Source organism: Symphalangus syndactylus, chromosome 9 (assembly GCF_028878055.3).
Source record: "Symphalangus syndactylus isolate Jambi chromosome 9, NHGRI_mSymSyn1-v2.1_pri, whole genome shotgun sequence".
Taxonomy (NCBI): domain Eukaryota; kingdom Metazoa; phylum Chordata; class Mammalia; order Primates; family Hylobatidae; genus Symphalangus; species Symphalangus syndactylus.
In genome coordinates this window covers 34,643,868-34,670,390 of record NC_072431.2, presented here as the reverse complement: position 1 = coordinate 34,670,390, position 26,523 = coordinate 34,643,868, and positions in this window count along the sequence as shown.

The following is a 26,523-nucleotide window of genomic DNA, read 5'->3' as shown; positions in this document are numbered from 1 at the left end:
AAAGCCTGGCAGAGACACAACAAAAAAAGACAATTTTAGACCAATATCCCTGAATAACATCGATGCAAAAATCCTCAATAAAATACTGGCAAACTGAATACAGCAGCACATCAAAAAGCTTATCCACCATGATCAAGTGGGCTTCATCCCTGGGATGCAAGGCTGGTTCAACATATGCAAATCAATAAATGTAATCCATCATATAAACAGAACCAAAGACAAAAACCACATGATTATGTCAATAGATGCAGAAAAGGCCTTTGACAAAATTCAACAGCTCTTCATGCTAAAAACTCTCAATAAACTAGGTATTTATGGGATATATCTGAAAATATTAAGAGCTATTTATGACAAACCAACAGCCAATATCATACTGAATGGGCAAAAACTGGAAGCATTCCCTTTGAAAACTGGCACAAGACAGGGATGCCCTCTCTCACTACTCCTATTCAACATAGTGTTGGAAGTTCTGGCCAGGGCAATCAGGCAGGAGAAAGAAATAAATAGTATTCAATTAGGAAAAGAGGAAGTCAAATTGTCCCTGTTTGCAGATGACATGATTGTATATTTAGAAAACCCCATCATTTCAGCCTAAAATCTCCTTAAGCTGATAAGCAACTTCAGCAAAGTCTCAGGACACAAAATCAATGTGAAAAATCACAAGCATTCCTATACACCAATAACAGACAAACAGCCAAATCATGAATGAACTCCCATTCACAATTGTTTCAAAGAGAAAAAAATACCTAGGTATCCAACTTACAAGGGATGTGAAGGACCTCTTCAAGGAGAACTATAAACCACTGCTCAATGAAATAAAAGAGGACACAAACAAATGGAAGAACATTCCATGCTCATGGGTAGGAAGAATCAATATCATGAAAATGGCCAAGGTAATTTATAGATTCAATGCCATCCCCATCAAGTTACCAATGACTTTCTTCACAGAATTGGAAAAAACTACTTTAAAGTTCATATGGAACCAAAGAAGAGCCCACATTGCCAAGATAATCCTAAGCCAAAAGAAGAAAGCTGGAAACATCACACTACCTGACTTCTAACTATACTACAAGGCTACAGTAACCAAAACAGCATGGTACTGGTATGAAAACAGATATAGACCAATGGAAGAGAACAGAGGCCTCATAAATAATACCACACATCTACAACTATCTGATCTTTGACAAACCTGACAAAAACAAGAAATTGGAAAGAATTCCCTATTTAATAAATGGTTCTGGTAAAATGGGCTAGCCATATGTAGAATGTTGAAACTGGATTCCTTCTTCATACCTTATACAAAAATTAATTCAAGATGGATTAAAGACTTATATGTTAGACCTAAAACCATACAAACCCTAGAAGAAAACCTAGGCAATACCATTCAGGACATAGGCATGGGCAAGGACTTCATGTCTAAAACACCAAAAGCAATGGCAACAAAAGCCAAAATTGACAAATGGGATCTAATTAAACTAAAGAACTTCTGCACAGCAAAAGCAACTACCATCAGAGTGAACAGACAACCTACAGAATGGGAGAAAATTTTTGCAATCTACTCATCTGACAAAGGGCTAATATGCAGAATCTACAAAGAACTCAAACAAACTTACAAGAAAAAAACAAACAATCCTGTCACAAAGTGGGTGAAGGATATGAACAGGCACTTCTCAAAAGAAGACATTTATGCAGCCAACAGACACGTGAAAAAATGCTCATCATCACTGGCCATCAGAGAAATGCAAATCAAAACCACAGTGAGATACCATCTCACACCAGTTAGAATGGCGATCATTAAAAAGTCAGGAAACAACAGGTGCTGGAGAGGATGTGGAGAAATAGGAACACTTTTACACTGTTGGTGGGACTGTAAACCAGTTCAACCACTGTGGAAGACGGTGTGGCCATTCCTCAAGGATCTAGAAGTAGAAATACCATTTGACCCAGCCATCCCGTTACTGGATATATACCCAAAGGATTATAAATCATGCTGCTATAAAGGCACATGCACGCATATGTCTATTGCAGCACTATTCACAAAAGCAAAGACTTGGAACCAACCCTAATGTCCATCAGTGATAGACTGGATTAAGAAAATGTGGCACATATACACCATGGAATACTATGCAGCCATAAAAAAGGATGAGTTCATGTCCTTTGTAGGGACATGGATGCGACTGGAAACCATCAATCTGAGCAAACTATCGCAAGGACAGAAAACCAGACACCGCATGTTCTCACTCATAGGTAGGAATTGAACAATGAGAACACTTGGACACAGGGTGGGGAACATCACACACCAGGGCCTGTCATGGGTTGGGGGGAGGGGGGAGGGATAGCATTAGGAGAACTACCTAATGTAAATGATGAGTTAATGGGTGCAGCACACCAACATGGCACATGTATACATATATAACAAACCTGCACGTTGTGCACATGTACCCTAGAACTTAAAGTATAATAATAATAATAAAAAAAAAGAAATTTAAAGGCTCACCAAGTGCTTCATTGCTACTACTTACCATTACTTTCCGTGACTCAAAAATTGATTTTCTCGCTTTATATCTACAAGACACAGTGGGCATTGTAATACAATAATTTTTCATAGGCTGATGAGTAGAAGGATGATGAAACGAGACTTCATCCCACAGTCTCCCCTAAGTGGGCTACTTAAAATAATGTTGTTGTTTTGAAGTTATCTTTATTTTAATGTTATTTTCTTTTGTCTCTGTTGCTTTTCAAAGCTTTCTGGAAATTACGTTTCTTTCTCTATCTGTTATTAAGTCTTACAGATTTCTTCTGTTCCTTCAAATATAGAGGTTATTTCAGTACGTGAAGCTGGAGAATGAAACAGATGAGTACCTTGTGCTAGCCCACATCTGAAGATAGGACAGGCAGGTGGTATTAATTCCAGGTTATGACTAAAAATTATTGAATAGAAAGAAAGTTCTACAAATGAGTGATAAAAATAAATCCTCAAAAGGATGACCAGGCTAGAGATGTTAAAATGTAGTAACATTTCAGATTTCTTCCCTCCATCCTACGTTGCGTCTTTCTGTAGGTACTTACGTTAGTTACAAAAAGCATAATACACAGAAGGATCACAGTGCAGCCATCTGTGTCTTTAGTGTTTCTCCTCTCAGAATCTTCCCGCATTTATTTGAGGAAGATCCGATCTGACCCCCCGAGATATCAAAATTCCTTTTGGACACCCCACAGGATATGGGGAGTAACATCACCCCCTCTGCCCCCCTGGATATTACGTTCAACATCGCAGGGGGGTGCATGCACCCCCAGCGATGCGGGGAGTAATATCACCCCATTATCCCCCCCTGGATATTACCATCCACGGTGGACACACAGCGTGTTTTCGCTATTGTGATTCATATCATCTCCTCCTCTGGAAATTACAAACTATATCACTGATGGTTGTCCACCCTCTGTAGTATTGGGAGTAATGTCATCCTCTTTTCTCCTGGATATGAAGAACAATATCACAGGAGTGTTTATATCCCCTGCGATACTGGGTGTAGTTTCATCCTCTCCCACGTTGCAACTATATCACTGCGGGCCTGTACACCCCTGTGATATTTAAAGTAATATCATCCTCTTCTCTCCTGGGTCATGAGCACAATATTACTGGGGGGGGGGGTTGTACACTTTCTGCAATTTTGGGAGTAATATCATCCTTTCCACCTTTGAATATTATGGACAATATCACCGGGGGAGGGTTCAAACCCCCTTCGATATTGGGAATAATATTATCCTCTCTCCCCTGAATATTAGGAAGAATATCACAGAGTGGGTGTACTCCTGCAACATGGGGAGTCATATCATCTTCTGGATATTAGGAACAATATCACATGGGTGTGTACACTTTCTGTGATATTTGGAGTAATGTCATCCTCTCCCTCTTTGAATATTAAGAACAATATCACAGGGCAGATGTACACCCTCTGTGATATTGGGAGTAATAACAGGCTCTCCACCCCCCTCGGTATTAGAAACAATATCCCAGGGTGGGTGTACACCTCCGGCTATATGGGGAGTAATATCATCCTCTCCCTTCCTGGATATTAGAAACAATTTCACAGGGTGGGTGTACACAGCTTTTGATATTGGAGTAATTTCATCCTCTCTCGCTCTGGATATTAGGAACAATCTCACAGAAGGGGTGTACACTCCTTGCGATATTGGGGGTAATATCATTTTTTTCTTCTCTGAATATTAGGAGCAATATCACCGTGTGGATGTACACCCTGTATTCTGTTGGGAGTAATGTCATGCTCTACCCCCTGGATATTAGGAGGAATATCACAGGGTGAGTGTACACCCACGGCGATATTGGGAGTAATATTATGCTCTCCCTCTCTGGGTATTAGGAGCAATATCACAGGTGGGTGTACACCCCTTGCGGTGTGAGGAGTCAAATTGTCTTCTCTTCCTTTAGCTATTAGGAAAAATAATATCATGGGAGGGGTGATGTACACCCTCTACACTATTGGGATGAATATCATTCTCTCTTCTTCTGGATATTAGGAATAGTATCACGGGCGGGGTGTACACCACCTGTGATATTGGGAGTAATATCATCCTCCCCCACGTTGAAAGTAGAAACAATATCATTGGGGGCGTGTACACCCCCTGCAATCGTGAAAGTAATATCATCCTCTTCCTTCCTGAATCATGGGAACAATATCACTGGAGGGTGTACACTTTTTGAGATATTGGGAGGAATATCACCCTCTCCGCCTTTGAATATTAAAGACAATATCACAGGGAAGGTGTACACCCCCTGCGATATTGGGAATAACATTATCCTCCGCCCCCCTGCATATTAGAAAAATATCACAGAGTGGGTGTACACCTCCTGCGATATGGGTGGTCATATCATCTTCTCCCCTCCTGGATATTAGGAACAATATTACACAGGGGTGTACACTTTCTTCGATATTGAGAGTCGTATCAGGCTCTCCCACCCCTGGACATTAGGAACAATAGCCCAGCGTGGGTGTACACCTCCTGCTATATGGGGAGTAATATCATCCTCTCCCTTCCTGGATATTAGGAACGATATCACAGAGTGGGTGTACACAGTCTGCGATATTGGGAGTCGTATCACCTCCTCCCGCTCTGGATATTAGGAACCATCTCACAAAAGGTGTGTACACTCCTTGTGATATTAGGAGTAATATCATTCCCTTCTTCCGTGAATATTAGGAGCAATATCACTGGGTAAATGCACACCCAATGCTATATTGGAAGCAATGTCATACTCCACTTTCTGGATATTGGGAGCAATATCACAGAGAGCGCAACTGCCGTGATATTGAAAGTAATACTATTCTCTCCCTCCCTGGATGTTTGGAAAAATATCACAGGTGGGTGTACAACCCCTGTGGTATTAGGATAACATTAATATTAATAAATTATATTAATCATTAATATTACTTTTTATATTTATTGATATTAGTTATTAACATTAATATTACTCCCAGAACCTCATGGGGTGTACATTCTCACTGTGATATTGTCATAATATTAATAATAATTATTAATCCTAATGTTTATTAATATTATTTGTTAACATTAGTGTTGATATTAATTTTAATTACTAATATTATTGTTTTAGTTTTAATATTGTCATTAATTATTAATAACAAGCATTATTATTTATTAATATTATTATTGTTTAATATTAATCAATATGGATAATCACTATTAGTTTTTATTAATATTGATTATTAATCATAATTATTAATAATTTTTATATTCAGGGGCGGAGAGGGTGATAATAATCCTAATATCACAGAAGGTGTACACCCCAATTTGATGTTGTTTCTAGTAGACAAGAGGTAGAGGATGACATTACTCCAAATGTCGCAGTGGGTGTACATCCCTTATGTGATCTTTTTCCTGTTATCCAGGATGGGAGAGGATGATATTACTCCCAATATCGCAGGGGGCTTACACCTTCCCTGTGATATAGTCTCTAATATCCAAAGGTGCAGAGGATGATATTTCTCCTAATTTCGCAGGGGGTGTACACCATTCCTGTGATACTGTTTTTCATATCCAGGGAGCTAGAGGATATTACTCTCAATATCGCAGGAGGTGTACACTCCCCAGTGACATTGTTCCTAATATCTAGGGAGGGAGAGGATGATACTACTCCCAATGTCGCAGGGGAGTAAACCCACCCAGTGATATTGTTCTTAATATCCAGGAAGGGAGAGGATATTACTTCTGATATTGAAGAAGTTGTACACTCCCCCTGTGATATTGTTCCTAATATCCAGGGTGGTGTGGATAACATTTTGCCCAACATCGCAGGGTGTGTACACCCCCCTGTGATATTGTTCCTAATATCTAAATGTAACGAGGGTGATATTACTCCTAATATCACAAGGGGTGTACATCCCCCCTTATGATAATGTTCTTAGTATTTAGGCGGAAAGACAATAATATTACTGTCCATATCACAGGGGTGGACAACACCCCTCTGATATTGTTTTTAATATTCAGTGGGGGAGAGGATGACATTAATTCCAATATCACAGGCGACACACAGCCTGTGATATTGTTCCTAATATCCAGGGGAAGAGAGAATGATATGACTCACAGTATGGCAGGGGGTGTACACCGCCTCCATGATATTGTTCCTAATATCCAGGGGGGAAGAGTATGATATTACTACCAGCATCACAGGGGGTGAACACATATACAGGGAGGGAGAGGATGATATTACTCCCGAAATCGCAGGGATTGTAGACCCATCCTGTGATATTGTTCTGAATATCAAGAGAAAGAGGATGATATTACTCCCAACAGCACAGGCTGTGTACACACCCCCTGTGATATTGTTCCTAATATACATGAGGGGAGAGGGTGGTATGACTCTCAATAGCGCAGGGGGTGTACACCACCTCTGTTTTATTATTCCTTGTATCCAGGGCTGGAGAAAATAATATTACTCCCAATATTGCAGAGGGTGTATACCACCCTTGTGATATTGTTCCTCATATCCAGGAGTTAGAGGATGATGTTGCTCAAAATATCGCAGTGGGTGTACACCCCCACTGTGGTATTGTTTCTAATATCCAGTGGGGGAGAGGATAATATTACTGTCAATATCGCAGGGGGTGTACACCGCTTCTGTGATATTGTTCCTAATATTTCATGGGCGAGAGGATGATATTACTTCCAATATCACAGGGTGTGTACGCCCCCCTTGTGATATTGTTCCTAATATCCGGGTGGCGGGGGGGAGACTATGATATTACTGGCAATATGCAGGTGGTGTGCACCTCCCCCGATATTGGTCCTAATATCCCGCAAGGGAGAAAATAATACTACTCTCAATATGGCAGGGGGTGTACACTTCCCATGAGATATTGTTCCTAATATCCACGGTGGGAAAGAATGATATTACTCCCAATGTCGCAGGGGTGTACAACTCCCCTGTGATATTGCTTCTAAAATTTAAGTGGGGAGAGGATGATATTACTCCCAGAATCTCAGGGGGTGTAAACCGCTCCTATGATATTGCTGTCAATATCCATGGGGGGAGAGCATGATATTACTCCTAATATTGCAGGTGGTGTACAACCCTCTTGTTATACTGTTCCTAATATCCAGGTTGAAAGAGGATGATATCACTCAAAAAATCGCAGGGAGTGTACACCCCCGCCTGTGATATTGTTCCTAACATCCCGGGAAAAAGAGGATGATATTACTCCCAAGAGTGCAGGACGTGTACAACCGCCTTTGTGATATTGTTCCTAATATCCATGGGGGGAGAGAGTGATATTACTCCCAATAGCGCAGAAGGTGTACACCCTCTCTGTGATATTGTTCCTAATTGTCAGGGGGCAAAAGTATGATATTGCTCCCAATATCACAGGGGGTATACAACCCCACATGACATTGTTCCTAATGTCCAGCGGGGGAGTGGATGTTATTAATATGCATAATCGTAGGAAGTGTATGCCATCCCCTGTGATATTGTTGCTAATATCCAGCAGGGAAGAGAATGATATTACTCCCAATATTCCAGTGGGTGTACACTCCCCCTGTGATATTGTTTCTTATATTCATGGGGGAAAAGGATGATATCACTACCAACATCGAAGGGGGTGTACACTCCCTCTGTGATATTGTTTCTAGTATCCGGGTTGGGAGAGGATGATATTACTCCCAATATCAGAGGTGGTAAAGACCCTCCTTCTGATACTGTTTTTAATATCCAGGGGGTGAGACGATGATATTACTCCCAATATTGCAGGTGGTGTACACCCCTCCCCACCCCTTGATATTGCTCCTAATATTCAGGGGACGAGAGGATATATTACTCCCAATACTGCAGGTGATATGGGGAATAATATCACCCCCCTCTTCCTCCCTGGATATTATGATCCACGATGGACACACAGCATTTTTATATGCTAGCTCATCCAGAAAAGTACACAAGAACTTAATTTCAATGTGTGTAGATGATGTGTTTAATTTTGTTTTGAATTTTTCTTTCACAATAGAGTAGATTTTCAACAAATCCTAGTGTTCTTTTTACCAAGAAGATCTATGTTTCAGGGTTTTACAGTCTCTTCAAGACTAGTTTATTTTTACATAAACGAAAGACCCCCAAAATGTGAGCTTTACGGATCAAAGATACTCTAAATTGAGTGGCTCAGTTAAACTGAAGATGGCTCTGGATTGTAGCTTAGAGAGATTTTTGTTCCCAAAGCCACAAAAGGCCTTTTGTATTTATTAGAGTTATTTGGTAGAGTGCAAAAGAATAATATAATTAATATTAATTAGCAAACCTGACCTTATATATGTTCACTTTATGATTTTACACACACACACACACACACACACCCCATAGACAAAAGAACAAAAGTCTTTAAGTATTAATAATTCAACTTATTTTCAATATTGGATATTTTGTATTGGTGAAAATAAAATTAATTATATAGCATTGCCATTTAATTGAAAAAATACGAACCTTGAACTCACTTTGGTTTGGAAACTGTTCTGTTTTTATATTTTTGGTATGATTTAAGGCAAAGAGCCTACATTTTCTGAGCATGTATTCCTCGTCTGTAAAATGGAAGTGATAATCACGACCTATTAGTGTAGTCATGAGGAATAAGTAAAATCACAAATGTAAAGCATTGAGTCTTCTATTTGATATACAAGAACTGCTCAATAAACGGTAATTATATCAATGAGGTGATTTAATAATGATGTTTTCTTTCATTATTATCTTCCCCTAGGGAAAGCAATCTTGAACCTTGCGAAGTCAATCTTGAACATTGTTCCATACTTTTAAGTTTACACAGACAGCACACAAACAGCTGCTTTGTGCCTGTAATATCAGTTCCAACCCACTGGGCTTTTCAAAGAAATTGCTTTTATAAGCTAAACATGAGAGAAATAAATTTTCTCATCTTGATAACTCTGTTAGGGGTTTTATGACTTTGCTTCTTTTTTGTATTATACCATTTAGAATATTAAGGTCACTAAAAATCACTTCTTTTAGAGGTACTATGACTTGCTATAACTGACTATTCCATTCTTCATGTAAAAATGAGTTGTAATACAAGCTTTATTCTAATCATTTAAGTAGCACTGAGTATAGGGAATTTCATCCGATGATATTTTATAATTATGATTCTCTAGGAAAAACGTTCTGTACTATCACAAAACCATAAAGCTGGAAGCATTTTACCCTGTATATACATGGGATATCAAAAAACTGTTGGCTATGTGACGAAACCTTATATGATGCCACAAAGATTATAAACAACTTATTTCTATCAATTTTACTGCAAGTTATGCCTAAAAATAAACACATGAGTACATTTTGGAAATGTTAAAAGTATATAATATCTGCCCTATTTTGTAACATGTTTCCAGAATTTATTAATATTAGGACAGAGGGGGAAATGTGCTGGAGGTGAGAAAGTGGGAGGTAATTTTTAAATATTTGCTCTAATATGTAAGAGACATGTTCATTGCCACCTTAATATTAATCAGTATACAAAAGGCGGCAGAACTGCAATGCACAGTTGCAAACTATTGCAAACTTGAGCAATATTTCAGCACTATTTCAGCAAAATAAATTTAGTTATTAAATACAAATACAGAATTACTAAATCAGATATAGACTTTAGTACAAGTGTGAACTTGCACTAAAGGAAGAATAAAATGTTTTGTTTTATATTTCTTTTTTAAAAAATTTAGGTTTTTACTGTTTACTTTTAATATCAGACTCTGTATAAACTTATTTTATCTTATAGCTGGAATTAAAGACCCAACTAGTGAGTTCACTATTAAATATTTTCCTATGACACCAGCAGAGGACAGCAAAACATAGACATTAATGCTAACCCTTAAACCTATTTTCTTTTACATCAAGAGCAAAGTTGGAAAATGGCATACAATCTGATTTTGCTTAAGTGGGATGTATGTAGCAGATGACAGTTCTTTTTACAGGATGTTTATGATTAAATAGAAATAGTCTTGGAATCTCAAAAGCCTAGATAACTGTCAAGACAAACTGAGCAGCTACCACTACCTTATTTTATGTTCTTTGCATTTATAAATGAAAAGGTCACTCAAGTTGTTTTTCAGTGAATGTATGGCCTATTGAGTAAATAATCTGTGATTTAAATTAAGTGACTAGATTAAGAAAGGTAGGAAAGAAAGACAGACATGAGAGTTGTGAATACAGCAATATGAGCCTTGCCTTTTTTTTTTTTTTTTTTTTTAAGGGCTTCTCTGCTCTTACTCAATGTCCTATGCCTTCACCTTTCTGCCTCTCACAGGCATTAACCAATCTAATATCCATCATTCTGCCTTTCTAGCAAAGTTAAATTAGGACAATCCCAAAACATTCTAGAATTCTTCAGGTGAAGATGTATGACTTTGCTCCCTAAGAACAAAAGAATCAATCAGTTAAGTATAATCAGCAAACTTTGTAGTATTGTTTTAATGGAAAAATAAGTTCATTAACACATTGATTATTTTGTGGTATAAGCAATTTACTAGGTATTTCTACCTCTCTAACTGAGATAATATGTTTATTATCTGAAGGAATTTTATTTACTATTTGAAATAGGTATTGAAAAAGCTAATGGCCATAGGGAATAAAACTATTTTCTCCTGTTATCGGTATCAACAGCTGAGAAGAAAGTGAAAATACACCTAGGTGTATTCTCTTCTTTTAATCCACTCATCAAACCACTGAGGGTAACAAAAAGTATGGTTATAATTATTTTGCAAATGGAGACCTTCTTTTAAGTTCTTCAGCTCGTGGGAGGTCCTTATGTCTGCTGGGGAATTTTGGAAACAAAGAACTAGAGGATGTTTTTCTCTTCAACAGTAGTTTCTATTAACTTCCTGATGTTTGGCACAGAGGGCTGTAATTATGATCCCACTGATATCAGCCACCCATCAAAAATAAAGGAAAGATCTTTTGGCTCAAGCAAACAAAAGGCTGAAGACTGGGAGGTTTTTGTACCTGATGATTTAACTGTGCAAGAATTGTGAGAAAGTATGTTGATATTGTGCCATCCTCCTAGCTGTCTATTTGTGATGTTACTCAATTCAACGATACCTAGTGAGTTTGTACTATGGTCCTAGTAACGCATTAGGGATTTCAGGTATACAGGCATTAGACAAGTCACCGGCCCTTCAGAAGCCTTGTGGAGAGGAGGTTTCCACTGACAAAAATACAATTTAAATGATAACTTGAAGTGACTCCTGTCAGAAAGGAAGTGTGATTTAGACATTAAATGATTCTGCTTGATGCCTAGAAGAGGAAAGAAAATTCCTCAGGCATAAAAACACATAAGATAGTATTCTACCTTGTTGCCTGTTGTAATTTACGTATCTTAAGCTGGTTAAATAGGAATACTCATCACTTTATACACATTCTGGCATTCTGATGAGTAGGCTCTTCTACTTTTCTCATTTTGTAAATAAGGCAATCAGAATGTTGTCAGATTAAGTGCTTAGTCTAGGGCCAAAAGTGTTAAGAGTTAGGAACAATGTTTGAATATATACTCTTTGAACTTTTTGTGTCTTGCCGAGCAGAGTTACGGGAACCACTTCACAAACTTTCAATAATTACTATAGTAGTGGTTTTATTAAATATCCACTAAGATAAAAAATTATTTCTGCTAATTTAAAAAATCTTTCCTATTTAGGATGAAATGTTAGAGAACACCCAGAGAATAACAAAAGTAGACTAGGTTCTCCATGAACTACAACCATGCTGAAATAACATGAAGTAACTATCAAATTTGAAACTGAATGATTCCAAGCAATGCATCTTTGCAGTAAGTTTTCATCACCAATGCTAAAACTATATCAGTGCTTCCAGTTTTCACCCTGTGAATCTGGAAGCTTTTCCAGGACAGACATAATGCCTTATAAAACCCTTAATACCCTATACAATGTTATTACCTGCTAATAGGAAAGGGTTAACTTGTCTAACATTGATCATCTACAGGCTGGCCTCCCAGAAAAGGAGTTGGCCTCCTTGCAAAATTCCATGAAACTGGCTATGGCTGGTGCTTAAGGCAATTAACCTAGGTCAAGGACAAGGCTGTTACTTCACCACCCGTGATTGATAATGTGCTTAATTTGTCCTCTACCTGCCACAATATAAAACTGCAACCACAAAATTAGGACCCAACCCCTGATCACCCCATAGCTGGGCTGTCAGGACAGAACTAGAGCCAAAATTCTGTCACTTCATAGTGATATTGTAGCATGGTCCTTGAGCAAAGCAGGAGAGGGGTCATTGATTTTTCTAATCATTCACCTTAAAATCCCTGCAGTGTGAGAGAATGGGAGTCACCACCCTTACAACACTGAAGGCTGATTACAGTTTTTCAGCACATAAGATAAAGGGAATATTAGAGGAGGACACTGTCCACTCAGAAGAAGGAAATGAAGACCATCACCTCCCTATGAGTTTAGGATAGTAAAGTGGTCAGTCTGATGGAGTGGCTCCTTAGTGGGTCACTAAGAAACAGATACCCTCAAGTTTCATAGTCGCCCAGTTTCCCAGAAGGTAGACGGAGCTTTGTCTGTCCAAATGCTGATGTCAGTACATGACAATTTAACCACTGAATGAGTTGGAAGGGCTGGCCCTTTCCGATTGAGATATCCAGAATCATTTCCTCAGGTAATTATTTTATTATATCACATTTTATTTTATTTTATTGTTTTAAGAACACTTGAAGTAAGGTCTGTCCTCTTAAATTTTTAAGTATATAATACATTATTGTTGACAATTTGTACAATGTTGTACAGCAGATATCTAGAGCTTATTCACCTTGCTTAACTAAAACTTTATGCCTTTTGATTAGTAATTCCTCATTTTCCCTCCCACAGCCCACGGTAACCACTCCTCTAGCCTTGGATTCTATGAATGTGACAATTTCAGATACTGCATAAAAGTGGGATCGTGGCATTTGCCATTCTGTGACTGCCTTATTTCACTTAGCAAAATGTTCTGAAGGTTCATCCATGTTGTCCCATATTGCAGAATTTCCCTCTTTTATAGGCTGAATAGTATTCCTTAATATGTATATATCACCAAATGTTCTTTATTCATTCAGCAATGGATATTTAGGTTGTTTTTACATAATGGCTACTGTGAATACTGCTGCAATGAACATGGGAATACAGTACTAATATCTCTTTGAGATCCGGATTTCAATTCTTTTTTGGGTAAATACCTAGAAGTAGAATTACTGGATCATATGATAGTTCTGTTTTTAATTTTTTGAGGACTCTCCAAATCTCCAGACTGTTTTCCGTAGCAGTTGACCATTTTGCATTTCCACAGTGTGCAATGGTTCCAAAATCACTGCATTGCAACACATGTTGTCTTTTGTTTTTTTTGATAGATATGAGGTGATATCTCATGGTTTTGATTTGCCTTTCTCTGGTGACTAGTGACATAGAGCATTTTGTCATGTACCTGATGGCCATTTGTATGTCTTCTTTGGAGAAATGTCTATTAGATAGCTTAACCCTTTTTTTTTTAGGATTATTAGTTTATTGCTATTGAATTGTAGGAGTTCCTCATATATTTTAGCTTTAACTCCTTATCAGATAAATAGTTTGCAATATTTTCTCTCATTCTATAGATTGCCATTTCGGTCTCTTCATTCTTTTGCTGTGCGTAAACTCTTTAGTTTGCTGTAATCCCATTTATTTATTTTTTGCTTTTATTGCCTGTGCTTTGGTGTCATATTTAAGAATCATTACCAAACCAATATGATGAAGCTTTTCTCCTATGTTTTCTTCTAGGAGTTTTACAGTTTCACTTTTGAGTCTTCAAGTCATTTTGAGATGATTTTTGGGTACAGTGTAAGATAAGGATCACACTTCATCCTTTTACACGAGAATATCCAGTTCTACCACCACCATTTATTGAAGGAACTATCCTTTCATTTGTGTTTTCTTGGCACACTTGTCAAAGATCAGTTGACTGTTTATGGTAAATTTATTTCTGAGATTTCGATTATGTTCCATTGGTCTATATGTCTGTGTTTATATCAGTACTATAGTTTAAAAATTTTTATAATTTGTTTTATTTTAAATGTTTTGATACATTATATTTGTACATATTTATGGAGTACATGAGAAATTTTGTAACATGCATAAAATATGTAATAATCCAGTCAGTATATTTAGGATATTTATCACCCAATTATTTATCATTTCTATGTATTGGGTGTATGTTAGGTCTTCTAGCTATTTTGAAAAATACAGGGGTGGGGGGAGGGGGAAGGGACAGCATTAGGAGATATACCTAATGCTAAATGACAAGTTAATGGGTGCAGCACACCAACATGGCACATGGATACATATGTAACAAACCTGCACATTGTGCACATGTACCCTAAAACTTAAAGTATAATAATAAAAAAAAAAAGAAAAAAGAAAAGAAAAATACAACACATGTGTTGTTAAGTATGGTCACCCTGCTCTGCTATCAAATATCCAACTGTATGTTTGTACACTATAACCAACCTCTCTTTACTCTCCTCCTTTCCCCCCAAACCATGCTCACAGCCCTATGCACCATTCTCAGTCTCTGGTATCTATTATACTACTCTCTACTTCTGTGTTTTCCACTTTTCTTAGCTCCCACATGTAAGTGAGAACATGCACTATTTGTCTTTCTGTGCCTGGCTTATTTCACTTAACATGATGACCTCCAGTTCCATCCATGTTGCTGTGAATGACATGATTTCATTCCATTGTATATATTTATATACCACATTTTAAAAATCCAGTTATCTGTTGGTAAGTAGTTAGGTTGATTCCATATCTTGGTTATTATGAATACTACTGAAATAATGCGGTACAGGTATCCCTTTAATATACTGATTTCTTTTTTTCTGGATAAATACCTAGTAGGTGGGAGTGCTGGCTCACCTGGTAGATATATTTTCAGTTTTTTGAGAACTCTCCCTACTGATTTCCATAATAGCTATACCAATTCTTTTCTTTTCTTTTCTTTTTTTTTTTTTTTTTTTTGAGACAGAGTCACACTCTGTCACCCAGGCTGGAGTGCAGTGGCGCAATCTCGGCTCACTGCAAGCTCCATCTCCTGGCTTCTCGCCATTCTCCTGCCTCGGCCTTCTGAGTAGCTGGGACTACAGGTTCCCGCTACCACGCCTGGCTAATTTTTGTATTTTTAGTAGAGACAGGGTTTCAGTGCATTATCCAGGATGGTCTCCATCTCCTGACCTCGCTGTCCACCCTCCTTGGCCTCCCAAAGTGCTGGGATTACAGGCAGGAGCCACCATGCCTGGCCCAATAGCTGTACTAATTCTAATTCACATTCCCACCAACAGTGTACCAGAGTACCTTTTTCTGCAAATCCTTGTCAACATCTGTTACTTTGTCTTTTTAATTGTAGCCATTTTAACTGGAAAAAGATGATGTTTTATAGTATTGATTTGTATTTTGCTGATGATTAGTGATGTTGAGCATTTTTTTACATACCTGGTCATTTGTATGTCTTCTGAGAGATATCTATTCTGCTCACTTGCCCATTTTTAAATGGGATTATTTGTCTTTTGACTGTTGGATTTTTTGAGTCCATTGTATAATTCTGGACATTAGTCCCCAGTCACTTGAGTAAATTGTAACACTGTTTTGGTTACTGTAGCTTTGTAATATATTTTGAAATCAGGATGTGTGATGCCTTCAGCTTCGTTCTTCTTGGTAAGATTGGCTAATAATGAACATTTGTGGTTTCATATGAATTGTTGAATTGTCAGGTTTTTTTTGTATTTCTATAATAAATGATATTTTGGGACTTCAACAGGGATTGCATTGAACCTGTAAATCACTTTGGGCAGTATGTATATTTTAACAGTATTAAGTCTTCCAGTCAATGAACACAAGATGTCTTTCCATTTGTTTGTATTTGGTTTAATTTCTTTCATCAATGTTTTATAGGTTTCAGTATTCAAGTATTTCACTTCCTTAGTTAAATTTTAGGTGTTTTATTCCTTTTGGTGCTAGTAAGAATGAGATTGTTTTCCTAATTTCCTTTTCAAACAGTTTGTTGTTAGTGTATAAAAATCTAACCAATTTTTATGTTGATTTTGTATCCTACACCTTTACTAAATTTGTTTATTAGTTCTAACAGATTTTTGGTGGAGTCTTGTGGGTTTTCTCTATACAAGAACCTGTCATCTGCAGAGGCAATCTAACATAGTATTTTTAGATTTGAATGTCTTTAATTTATTTTGTCTGATTGCTCTGCCTAGAACTTATAGAACTGTGTTGAATAAGAGTGGCAAGAATGGATATCCTTGTCTTATTTCTGATCTTGGAGGAAAAGCTTTCAGTTTTTTACCACTGAATATTATGTTAGCTGTGTACTTTTCATATATGGCCTTTATTATGTTGACATAATTTTCTTGTATTTCTTATTGGCAGTTTTTATCATGAAAGATTGCAGAATTTTGTAAAATGTTATCTTATTTTGCATGTAATTTGATGATCATGTAATGTTTATCCTATATTCCTTGGATGGTATATTATATTAATTGATCTGTGTATATTGAACCATCCTTGTATCCCAAGGATAAATATCAATTGGTCAAGGTACGTGATCCTTTTAATGTGCTGCTGGATCAGTTTGGTAGTGTTTTATTGAGGGTTTTTATATCTATGTTTGTCAGGGTTATTGGCCTATAGTTTTCTTTTTTGTGGTCTCTTTGCCTGACTTTAGTATCAGGGCAATGCTGACCTTATAAAATTAGTTTGAAAGTGTTTCCCTTTCTTGAATTTTTGGAATCATTTGAGAAGAATTGCTTTAATTCTTTTTAAACATTTGTTAGAATTCACCAGTTAAGCCATCTAGTCCTGGGTTTACCTTTTTTGGGAGATTTGTGATTACTGATTCATTCTTCAAACTAATTACAGATCTATTCAAACTTTCTATTTCTTCATGATTTAGTCTTGGCAGATTGTATGTTTCCAGGAATTTATCCCTTTCTTCTGGGTTTTCCAACTTGTTGACCTATAATTGTTCATAGCACTGTGGTTTATTATAATCAATTTTAATTATATGGCATCAGTTATTTTGTCTCCTTTTTTATTTTGATTTTTTTTAGCATTATTTCCTTTCTCTTAATTTTTCCAGCCAAGGGTCTATGAATTTTGTTTATTTTTTCAAAACCAATTTTTACTTTTGTCAATGTTTTTCTAGTTTTATGTTTTTATTTCATTTATTTCTGCTCTAATCATTATTTACTTCATTGGCTAACTTTCAGCTTGGTTTACTCTTCTTCTAGCTCCTTAAGGTGGAAAGTTAGACTATGTATTTGACATCTTACTTATTTTTAATATAGGTGTTTATTGCAATAAAAACTCCCTTTTAGTAGAGCTTTTGCTGTATGCCATAGAGTTTGATGTATTGTATTTTTGTTTCCTCTTGTCTTGAGTATGTTTAAGTTCCCTTTTTATTTATTCTTGGACCTACTGGTGGTTCAAGAGTATGTTGTTTAATTTGCATATATTTGTGAATGTTCCATTGTCCCTTCTATTATTGATTTTTAGTTTCATTTTTTGGGGTCAATAAAAATACTTGATGTGATTTCTATCTCCCTGAACTGTTAAGATTTGCTTTGTGAACCAATATGTTCTCTGTTCTAGAGAAAGTTCTGTATGTACTTGAGAAAAATGTATATTCACTCTTTGGTGGAATGTTCTGTATATGTATGTCAGGTCCATTTGGTCTATAATATTGCTTAAGTCTTCTGTTTTCTTATGTTCTTCAATCTGGATGTTCTGTGCATTATTGGAAGTAATTATTGGGGTATTGATGTTTCCTTCTATTATTCTATAATTGTGTATTTCTTTCTTTTATATATATTTTTTACTATACTTTAAGTTCTAGGGTACGTGTGCACAATGTGCAGGTTTATTACATATGTATACATGTGCCATGCTGGTGTGCTGCACCCATTAAATCGTCATTTAACATTAGGTATATCTCCTAATGCTATCCCTCCCCCCTCCCCCCACCCCACAACAGGCCTCGGTGTGTGATGTTCCCCTTCCTGCGTCCAAGTGTTCTCATTGTTCAATTACCATCTATGAATGAAAACATGCGGTGCTTGGTTTTTTGTCCTTGAAATAGTTTGCTGAGAATGATGGTTTCCAGCTTCATCCATGTCCCTGCAAAGGGCAGGAACTCAAATTTTTTTATGGCTGCATAGTATTCCATGGTGTATATGTGCCACATTTTCTTAATCCAGTCTATCGTTGTTGGACATTTGGGTTGGTTCCAAGTCTTTGCTATTCTGAGTAGTGCCACAGTAAACATATGTGTGCATGTGTCTGTATAGCAGCATGATTTATATTCCTTTGGGTATATACCCAGTAATGGGATGGCTGGGTCAAATGGTATTTCTAGTTCTAGATCCCTGAGGAATTGCCACCCTGTCTTCCACAATGGTTGAACTAGTTTACAGTCCCACCAACAGTGTAAAATTGTTCCTATTTCTCCACATCCTCTCCAGCACCTGTTGTTTCCTGACTTTTTAATGATCGCCATTCTAACTGGTGTGAGATTATATCTTATTGTGGTTTTGATTTGCATTTCTCTGATGACCAGTGATGATGAGCATTTTTTCATGTGTCTTTTGGCTGCATAAATGTCTTCTTTTGAGAAGTGTGTGTTCATATCCTTCGCCCACTTTTTGATGGGGTTGTTTTCTTCTTGTAAATTTGTTTGAGTTCTTTGTAGATTCTGGATATTAGCCCTTTGTCAGATGAGTAGACTGCAAAAATTTTCTCCCATTCTGTAGGTTGCCTGTTCACTCTGATGGTAGTTTCTTTTGCTGTGCAGAAGCTCTTTAGTTTAATTAGATCCCATTTGTGAACTTTGGCTTTTGTTGCCATTGTTTTTGGTGTTTTAGACCTGAAGTCCTTGCCCATGCCTATCCTGTTTGCAGATGACATGATTGTATATCTAGAAAACCCCATCATCTCAGCCCAAAATCTTAAACTGATAAGCAACTTCACCAAAGTCTCAGGACACAAAATCAATGTGCAAAAATCACAAGCATTCTTATACACCAATAACAGACAGAGAGCTAAATCATGAGTGAACTCCCATTCACAATTGCTTCAAAGAGAAAAAAATACCTAGGAATCCAACTTACAAGGGATGTGAAGGACCTCTTCAAGGAGAAATACAAACCACTGCTCAATGAAATAAAAGAGGACATAAACAAGTGAAAGAACATTCCATGCTCATGGATAGGAAGAGTCAATATCATGAAAATGGCCATATTGCCCAAGGTACTTTATAGATTCAATGCCATCCCCACCAAGCTACCAATGACTTTCTTCACAGAATTGGAAAAACACTACTTTAAAGTTCATATGGAACCAAAGAAGAGCCCGCATTGCCAAGACAATCCTAAGCCAAAAGAACAAAGCTGGAGGCATCACATTCCCTGACTTCAAACTATACTACAAGGCTACAGTAACCAAAACAGCATGGTACTGGTACCAATACAGATATATAGACCAATGGATCAGCACAGAGGCCTCAGAAATAACACCACACATCTACAACCATCTGATCTTTGACAAACCTGACAAAAACAAGAAATGGGGAAAGGATTCCCTATTTAATAAATGGTGCTGGGAAAACTGGCTAGCCATATGTAGAAAGCTGAAACTGGATCCCTTCCTTACACCTTATACAAAAATTAATTCAAGATGGATTAAAGACTTACATGTTAGACCTAAAACCATAAAAATCCTAGAAGAAAACCTAGGCAATACCATTCAGGACATAGGAATGGGCAAGGACTTCATGTCTAAAACACCAAAAGCAATGGCAACAAAAGCCAAAATTGACAAATGGGATCTCATTAAACTAAAGAGCTTCTGCACAGCAAAAGAAACTACCATCAGAGTGAACAGGCAACCTACAAAATGGGAGAAAATTTTTGCAATCTACTCATCTGACATAGGGCTAATATCCAGAATCTACAATGAACTCAAACAAATTTACAAGAAAACAACAAACAACCCCATCAAAAAGTGGGTGAAGGACATGAACAGACACTTCTCAAAAGAAGACATTTATGCAGCCAACAGACACATGAAAAAATGCTCATCATCACTGGCCATCAGAGAAATGCAAATCAAAACCACAGTGAGATACCATCTCACACCAGTTAGAATGGCCATCATTAAAAAGTCAGGAAACAACAGGTGCTGGAGAGGATGTGGAGAAATAGGAACACTTTTACACTGTTGGTGGGACTGTAAACTAGTTCAACCATTGTGGAAGTCAGTGTGGCGATTCCTCAGGGATCTAGAACTAGAAGTACCATTTGACCCAGCCATCCCATTACTGGGTATATACCCAAAGGACTATAAATCATGCTGCTATAAAGACACATGCACACGTATGTTTATTGCGGCAGTATTCACAATAGCAAAGACTTGGAACCAACCCAAATGTCCAGCAACGACAGACTGGATTAAGAAAATGTGGCACATATACACCGTGGAATACTATGCAGCCATGAAAAATGATGAGTTCATATCCTTTGTAGGGACATGGATGAAACTGGAAAACATCATTCTCAGTAAACTATCGCAAGGACAAAAAACCAAACACCACATGTTCTCACTCGTAGGTGGGAATTGAACAATGAGAACTCATGGACACAGGAAGGGGAACATCACACTCCAGGGACTGTTGTGGGGTGGGAAGTGGGGGGAGGGACAGCATTAGGAGATATACCTAATGCTAAATGACGAGTTAATGGGTGCAGCAAAACAACATGGCACATGGATACATATGTAACAAACCTGCACCTTGTGCACATGTACCCTAAAACCTAAAGTATAATTAAAAAAACAAAAAAAAGAAAAGACAACATAAGTCCTTAACAAATAAAACATCTTTGTCAGAAAAAAAAAATCATATGCTTTGATTCTTTTCTCATTTTATGTACCTCTTATAGATATGTGTTTTTTCTGATTACATTAGGCTTACAAAAAATATCTTAGTTATAATGATCTACTTTAAGCTAATAACAAACTAAGTTCAATATCATTAAAAATTTGCATTTTAACTTCTCCCCCACCTTACACACCTTATGTTGGTGGTGTTGCAATGTATATCTATTCATATTCTGTACCTTTTAGCATATTTTTAAATTATAGTTACTTTTAATACTTTTAACTTTTATTCTATAAAGATATACTATAAAAATTATTTACCCATAACCTTTACAGTAAGACAATATTCAGTATTTGTCTATATGTTTACCTTTACAAATGAGTTGCACACATTCTTATGTTGTCATTATGCTACTTAGCATCTTTTACTTTAACTTAAAGAGCTATCTTTAGCATATCTGGTGAGGCAGGTGTACCTCAGCATTTGTTTGTCTGGGAAGTCTTCACCTCTCCATTTTTGAAGGACAGCTTTGCTGAGTACAGCAAAATAGCATCTTTTGCCATCTTTTCTTCAGCACTTTCAATACATTATCCCACATGTTTTTGCCCTGCAACGTTTCTGTTGAAAAATCCACTTACAGTTTATAGATTCCCTTATATATGACAAGTCACCTTTCTCTTGCTGTCATAATTCTCTTTTTGTCTTTGACTTTTGATAATTTGATTATAATGTATCTTGTTGTATATTTCTTTGGGTTAATCTTATCTGGGGCCTCTTGGGGTTCTTGGATCTGAATATCTATTTTCTTTGCCAAGTTTGGAAAGTTCCAGCCATTCTTTTTTTTTTTTTTGCATGAGCTTTCTGGTCCTTTCTGTATCTTATTCTTCTTCATAAACTCCATAACGTGTATTTTGGTCTGCCTGATATTGTCCTGTAAGTCCCTTAAGCTTTCTTCACTTTTAAAAATTCTTTCTTTTTGCCCCTTTGGCTGAATTATTTTCAAGGACTTGTTTTTATGCTTATAGTTATTTATTTTGCTCGATCTACACTGCTGTTGAAGAGTGGACTTTTCAATACAGTTATTGTGCTCTACTGTTCCATGATATTCTTTGGTACTTTTAAATATTTTGTATCTCTTTGTTGAAATTATGACTTTGTTCATGCATTGTTCTCTCGACCTCTGTGAGCATTTCTATGGCAGCTATTTTGAATTCTCTCAAGTAAATCACATAATTCCATTTCATTTGGGTCAATTTCTGGAGATTTATCTTGTTCTTTTGTTTAAACCATCTTATCCTGATTTTTCATTTTTGTGAAATAGAAAATTTTCAGCACCGATGTCTACACATTAGACAATGCAGGTATTTCTCCCAGTCTTCACATACTCTTCTCTTATAAGAGAAAAGCCACACCCATTAGCCTGGCCAGAGATTCTGGGGGCCTCTATCAACTCTTTCTCTCCCTAAGGGGATTAAGTTTTTATCTACACACTCTGTGTTGAACTGTAGGGTGGAGTGCTGGACTGTCTACCAGTCCAAACTTCCATCTACATTCTCCCCTTGGTGGCTAGACTGTATCAGACTCATCAGAGCTCCCAGACTGGCAAGACTGATGCCAGTTCCTTGGGCAGCTGCAGAGAAATTGGGGTGCTGAATGAACATATCAATTTCCCTTCCCAGACAGTAGCTACAAAGTTAGGTTTTTTGGTTTACTCCCTCTGTGCCAGGCAAGGGAAGAAACTGTGGCCTCTATCAGCCCCAGCCACTATCTAAATTCTTCAGGCATATGCTGTGCTGGTCCCATCAGGATTTTTATGGGGGTCAGTGATATAGGCAGGTTATGCCCATAGAACTCACTTCAGCTATTCAGACTTTAGCACATATATATATACACCATAGAGCAAAAACAGGCATTTGCCATAAAATATATTATTAAGACTAACTTATCTGGTCAAACTTATACAGTATAGCTTTAAGGCCTCAGAAACACAAAATCATTTTATCATGCAGAATATCCCCAGGACTCAGAAGTTTCTCCCAGGAGCTCTGGTTCCCAGTGACAAGGGCCAAAGTAAAAAATAGAATTTACAAAGTTTGAGCAACACAGGCCTGTGGAGTAAAACTTTCCTGCCCCTAAGGAAATATCTAGTGTTCTGAGAGATAAGAAGAAAGTGCATATAAGTTGTTTTGCATTTGGACTTTGGCAAGGTAACTGTCTGGGCTGCTTTGAATTCAGTATACCCATCCCTGACAAGTGGCCCTTTCAGGTACTGTGTCATGATGTTGAGCTGGCTATCAAGGACTGGATATATCAGGTAGGAAGCTATAGCCATTCCAGGGTCTGCTAAGAAATTATTATGCTCTTGGGGCTTCCCAGACTTCTGGTAAATATCATTTAATTCTATCATCAATATCTGCCAAATAAACTATTAACAATGGATCTACGGCCAGAAGCTGAGTGGTGCTCACAGCTTTTCCTTCTCTCGTCTTTGGAGGACACTTAGGACTGTGTCATTTCTCAGGCTCTATGCTGCAGCTGTGTTTGGCAGATTGTTGCCCTTTCTAGACTGGACATTGTACCTCTCTATGGGCTGCTCCTACCAAAGGACCTCCCAGCTTGTTTAGGGAAAATATGACTTGCTTCCTGGCGTGGGTCACCCACTCATTCCTTACCATCCTTTGCATTTTTTTTCTACATTGATTTCAGTAACTGGCCTCATCACTCTTATGGGTTTACATGATATAGATATCTGAAACTGTTGGGCATGACATTTGCAGTTCAACATTTAGGATCAGGAGGGTGAATTGAAAGAATCCAATACTGCCTCTACAGGTGGCTTCACCAGAAAAATAAGTGGTTCTTTTTCAATTTCAACAGAAAGAGGCTATGGTCTAATGTTTAAAGAAATTGAACCTGGTTAACTATAAGTCCATGCAGAGCGAGGGTGTTGCTTTGCCAGTCATGAGTGCTTATTTAGTTAATCTTGCTGCTGGCTTGCTCAGTTACTAAAGGACCCCCCCCCGCCCCAAAGCTATGAATGCTGAGCTGGCAGGTGGGAATCAGAGCCAAATTATTCACACATAGTTTTGCTATTGAATCCTGGGTCCCAATATTAACAGGGGAGAATCTGCTTCCCTAATCATGTAGTTTAAAAATTTCCACAATCTAAGTAGATCCTGTCCTAGAGTCTCATGTCCAGCCCTGTCAGATTTCTGTGTGTTATTCCAGAAAGTATGAGCAATATGATTCACATTCTTGTTATTGATCTTGCCTGCATAAGTTTCCCCCAATGAATTCTGCTCTAGATCAACTGAGTGGATTTTAGATGGCCAATGTAAATGACCAAATGACCTTTTATCTCAGCTAATTGTTTTCTTTATATCTTGGCTATTTGCATGACAAAATTCCCAGCTATGGTTCTGGAATGTGATGGGAAAATGCTATTTATTTTCTTAAGGCACAACTTATTCGTTTAAGTCTGGGCTATAGGTGATGGCAAAAAAGTTCTTTATTCTTAAACAAACTACTGTTTTCTCCTTTTCCTATGCTAGAAGCAAGTTTAAATCCTTTAATTATTTTGTATGTCTGGAAAACTGCTTAATCATACTTGCTTACTGGAGATTTGGAAATATTAATTAGTTTTTCCATCATATTAGCAAAATATTTATTTAAAAGGTGAATACCCTAGTGAAGAGGAAAGTACTAAGCACACCCCTCATAAAAATAAATGCTTCTTGCTTTACTCTTTCAGACATTTTGCATACATACCAACCAGGCATCTATTTCACCCTTCATTCTTATCTTCAAAAGCTGAGAATTTAAAAACTGAATTCAAAGGCCAAATTAGGAGATGCCATGAATTGATAGTCAATATTCTAGGTGATTAAAACTATCAGAACTTACCTATGGTACATAGGGCTTTGTTATGTGATTTATGTGCTGTGTTCCTTTGTTATGTACTGTTGAGAAAAGACCATAAAATATTATAATCAGCAGCCAGTTGCATTTTGGAGCCCAACTATTTACATACCTAGGGTATGTTACTTTCTAAGAAAAAAGGGGAAAGAGAGTTTCAGGTCTCCTCTAACAAACAAGAACAAGTTAGAAATCCCATGGTTTATCCCACTCTCTCCCATGAAAGTGTATGAATAGATTTTATACGGCTCCATTTTTTTGAGTTATATATCCATTGAAAGAGAACTTGCTCTGTAAAAACCCTGTAAGCAGTGAACTGTTTATTTTAGAATGAGACTCTAGGGAATAATCTCATAAGAAACACATCTTGCTTTTGTAGAAAACCCAAGAGGATAGTATTCATAAAGCATTATCCCAGCATGGGCAAAAAAAATAATGACAACCAATGTAAATATATCAAACAATTGAAAAGGAAATGCTGGATTCCTGGGTAATTTTTTTTCTCCTCTGCCTCGTGCTCTTTCCCAAATGCACAAATACATCATTCTATGGTATAAACAGATTGATAGTCCTTTCTCTCTCCCTCCTCCCTTTTTCCTACACCACTTTTCTCTAATTCCCACCCTACTATCTAAACAAGCAAACCAAAGACAAAACTCACTACAGATCCTGAAGCTATTTTAAGTTACAAGGCAGGCCTTTTATGTCACACAGTCTCTATCACATGCTTTGTGAATAATAATTCTTGTTATAAGTTTAACTTGTAATGTTTAACTATGGTCTGGGGCACATGGAGATCAGTTTTAAGGTGTCAGACATTCAAGTGTTTGAATGTTTAACTGTCTTATAAATTACAATAGATTCAAGGTTATCCCTAAAATAATGTCATGTTCACTGACTTGTGTTTGCTTTTCAGAGTGAGGGAGAAAGGGTTGTAATTACAACTAGATAAGAGCATTGGTCTAAACTCCAAGCCTATGCAGCAACCAGCAGAGTATTGCATATGTGACCTTTATCCATTGGATGTATTAAGGCAGTGAGACCATTGTCCTGGATATCCATCCCTTTGATTTAATGACAATATAGGCACATATTCCTTATTTCTTATTTTTATATTTTGGGGA